Source organism: Sitodiplosis mosellana, unplaced genomic scaffold (assembly GCF_009176505.1).
Source record: "Sitodiplosis mosellana isolate CC-2019 unplaced genomic scaffold, AAFC_SMos_1.0 Smas_scaffold_5189, whole genome shotgun sequence".
NCBI classification, from domain to species: Eukaryota; Metazoa; Arthropoda; class Insecta; order Diptera; family Cecidomyiidae; genus Sitodiplosis; species Sitodiplosis mosellana.
This window is the reverse complement of record NW_022600431.1, coordinates 57,480-61,744: the sequence shown is the minus strand read 5'-3', so window position 1 is coordinate 61,744 and position 4,265 is coordinate 57,480. Positions and strand designations below refer to the sequence as shown.

Below are 4,265 nucleotides of genomic sequence, written 5' to 3'. Positions count from 1 at the left end.
TACTTCGGCTGGAAATCCAAAATAAAGAATATGTTCTCTATGCTCTATGTTCTAAGGTTAATAAATAATATTTTCAGCGTCCACATCAAACCGCGAATTCCATCACATTCGCTAACGGCCCGGTAGCGAATAATGAAAAAGATGGGCTTTTGGAGCTTCGGAAAACCAAAGGCTAAGCGTGGCACAAAGCTGAAAAGCGAGGCCGGAAAAGCGGCGTTACTTGCTCGGCACAAAGAGCGATACGCGAAAGTCGGTCGCCCAAACAAATCGGGCAATAATTATGCCGAAAGTGGTGCAAAGAAGCGGAAGCGATTGTACAACTCCGACGAACGCAAGCAGCCGACGCAAACCGTCGATTTCGATGTCGAATTCGATGCAAATGACGCACCAAACATCGACGCCGTGTTGGAAGGCATCGATAATGAAGCCGCAATCCGTAGCTTAATGAAGCTACTCCAACATCGCCAGTTGGGCTACGATTGCGGCTCGAAAACCAAGCTCAAGCTTGATGCACTCATCAAAGATGCATTTGGTAAGTTTATATGTTTGTCATCAATTGATTCTTCGATAAATATTTTCGCTTGTGCACGCACATTCTCTTGCTTGTGTTTTCTCCGTTGTTGTTTGACATAAGACGATCAGCTTTCAAAAGTTTGGGACTTGTCCTTTGCCTATGTTTTTTTATGGAGCACATGTTTATGCTATATTTAAGCGACATCTTGACGCTGAACGCTGAACGCCGAACTATGAAATCAATGACAGCAACCAATGACAGCAACAATAGAACGTATTTGTATTGCAAAATTATTCCACCTTGCAGATGGCGCCAAACCAAACGGCATTCTAGTCATTTTTCTCATTGTTCGTTCAAACCAAACGTGTTTGTTTATCTCTGAATCGACGGGACGATGTCACTAAATTTGCCATCAAATTGGCTTCAAGAATTTAAGGAAAAGGAAATATTTTCCAACTGTGAAGTTAAATTTGGGAAAAAAGATAACCGACTTATCGAACTAATCATATTCAGTCAAAAAGTGTCAAAATGCAAACTGAACTCTGAAACGTTTTGGATTTGCTGAATATATTACCATTGCGCTTCACTGTGTTGTTCATAATAGTATCCACTAGGGGTTTCACGCAAACTCGAAGGCCGAAGATTTTACTAAATAGCTGGAAATAAAACCATTTTATGTGTAAACTATAGATATTGCTTCTTTTTATTCATAAACTCGAATTTATTAGAATTTTTTGAATCTAAAAATTCTGGAAGTGGGTTTTGGTGGATCCTCAGGATTGTTCAAAACCGCTCCTGGTTCTGGAAGTGGATCCTCAGGATGGACCAGGGCATTGTCAAACCCAGTCTGATCCATCCTGAAGATCCACCAAAACCCACTTCCAGAACATAATTTTCAAGGTGAATGTTGAAATATTTCGAAATAATACGGATTTTGGTGAATCCCAGAGAATGTGTTGAGGAAAATATTGAAATTTTAGATGAATTTTAAGTTGCGTGAAACCCCTAGAGTATCCAGTGACGCGAAAAAAAACCCAATTATCGGAAATCATTTGTGTGAATGGGAAGTAATTGCGATAAATATACCTGTCCAACGTGTAAAATCCATACCAGTCTACCGCAACATAACGACAATTTCAGTAAAGTGGAACAAAACAAAGAACAATTCTTGAAACCATGCAAAAATTCCATATGTTTTTTTTTTCAAAGTGTTGATCTGTTTGATCAAAAATTTTAAACGCAATCCCAAATTTGGCAAAAGCATTACAATTTCTAAAAAGGAAAATTGTTTCGCTGTCGCTACCGCTACCGCAAATGTATTGGTTAATTCAGTACAAGTGAGAAATTCGGTCTACTACGTAAGTGACTTGCGACTTGCGTTGTGTCATTTGTACTGAGTTCACCAATACATTTACATAGTTTGACGTTTCACTATTTCACTTGTATTTGCGATATTTTTTTCAGTTTTGTGTTTTTAAAAATGAAACGAGATCGTTTCGAAAATATTTGCAAATAAAATTTGCGTTTTATGTTAGAATAAGAAAGTTTTTCCATTTTATTATTATTTAACTGGCATGTACTATGTAAAAGATAAAGTTATACGAATTCAATCAAACAAATTTATCAACTATGACCGACTAATGATTGAAATTCCAATCAAGCACGTACAAAATATGATCAAAATGTCCCAAAGTAAACTGTTATTCTTATTCTTATATAAGAATAAGAGACAAAAATTGTTTCTACTTTGGAGAGAGACCTGTTGCAATCACTAGTCGCTCATAAATTGTATGGAGAAAAATGATCAAGTGACTAAAATATAGCCACCAAAGGTGAAACAAAATGTATAAGGAAATGTTGAAAAATTCACACGCACACATTGTTTCCTAAATTTAATACTGGGGAGTGCCCAAAGATGAGACAGATTTGAGAAGAAAAATAATAGGAGTCATAGAGACAATTCAAACTTTTGTGCCAGATTTATCTGATCACACCGGACCGATACGCAAATTGTTGAGAAAAAATGTAATTTATCGAGGGACTGTACAACATACAGAAGCATTCAATAAAATATAACAACAAATAATTGACGCGCCGATTTCAATTCCGTTTGACGAGTCAAAAGAAATCGAAATTGAGTGTGACGCATCGAAAGTAGCCTTTGTTTAATATATCATTGACCATTTTTCGACATATTATCGCAATTTGCTCTAAATGTGATGCTTAAACATACCATTTTTTTGCCATAATTCGGCAGCTCGTAACAAACTACGTTGAATAGGATCGATTTACAGCGATTTATTCCAGGATATTCAAAAAAACATAGTGTCAATTTGCCAAAAATCGCCGAAATTTGTCATTTTTCTGTATATTCCAGAATATGCATGAAAAACGTAACTTTTGTTCGGGAGGTACCTCAAAAAGCCAATTTTCAGAGTTTTTATCTGGTAAGACTCCCCATATTTTCGAAGAAAAATAACTTTGCACAAAGACACCCACCCCAAAAGGCCTATACTTAAGGATTTTTTGGCCAAAAATCGATTTTCTGAGAGATGAAATCGAACTAACCGAATATGCGGCTAGAAATATATGAAACCATCACTCGACTTGGTCATGTAGGTACTTTAAATGTTCGTGAGGGATCATACTAGATGTTCAAAGGTAGCAAAAGCAGAAATTATTTGCTCATTGGGGTGATTTAGCCGTGAAACTGAAGCTCATGGTCGTGATTCGCACAATTTGGTCCCAGAAAATCGTACTTTTTGAAACTAGAAATCGATCCCTCGTCTTAAATTCGCTGGATATAGACACATTTTCGTACGTATGTTGGCTATAATTTGGCTTTTAGAATTTTTAATTGAAAAAAAATGGCCAAATTTGAGGTGATTTTCGAATATTTGTTGCTCTATCCATGTCCAGAGGCACATTTTGAGTTGTGATATGGCGTTATATCGATAGCTAGGAACAAACTGAGTCGGATAGAGGTGTTTTCAGATTGATTTATAGTGGACTCGATCACCATAAATGGGCAAATATACAGAAAAATGACAAATTTCGGCGATTTTTGGCAAATTGACACTATTTTTTTTGAATATCCTGGAATAAACCGCTGTAAATCGATCCTATTCAACGTAGTTTGTTACGAGCTGCCGAATTATGGCAAAAAAAAATGGTATGTTTAAGCATCACATTTAGAGCAAATTGCGATAATATGTCGAAAAATGGTCATTTTTTAGGTGATTTTCAAAAAAAATCCGGGGTGACACCAGGCACTATATATCAAAAAAGTGCCGGAACAAAATTTTCATCTCTCCTCATGATCTTTCCATCCCGCACTATTAAATTTTGAATCCTTTTTGTTTGAAAATTGATCACCCCTAATGAGTATCCATCTAACTATTCAATTGCACACGTCTCTATGTAATATTTAATTCCAATGTATTACTAATTTAGTATACGGGCTTTATAAAGCAAAATTCAAAGTAATATTACTCTAATAAAGAAAAAAAAACGAACGAGTGCAAGAAGCCGCTGAAAAAAGATTAAAGTTGATAGAAGAAAAATTATACGCAATTCAACAAAAGACAACAAACTCGCTCTAAACTGATCTCCTTTATATTACAGGAGCATTGCATTTGATTACAACTAAGCCGTTAACAGATCATGTGTCAATATATAACAACACGAATAGCTCATATCGCATTCACATTGCTACGATCATTATGCTTTTGCTGCTACAGATGACGACGAT

At 36.0% G+C, this 4,265-nt stretch overlaps 1 protein-coding gene across 1 annotated transcript in view; it reads right to left on the bottom strand.

The window, feature by feature from the left end:
- The window catches only part of LOC129572542 (pyruvate dehydrogenase E1 component subunit alpha, mitochondrial-like), a 13,298-nt gene that overhangs the window by 8,063 nt on the left and 970 nt on the right, over positions 1–4,265 (bottom strand). The window lies entirely within an intron of this gene.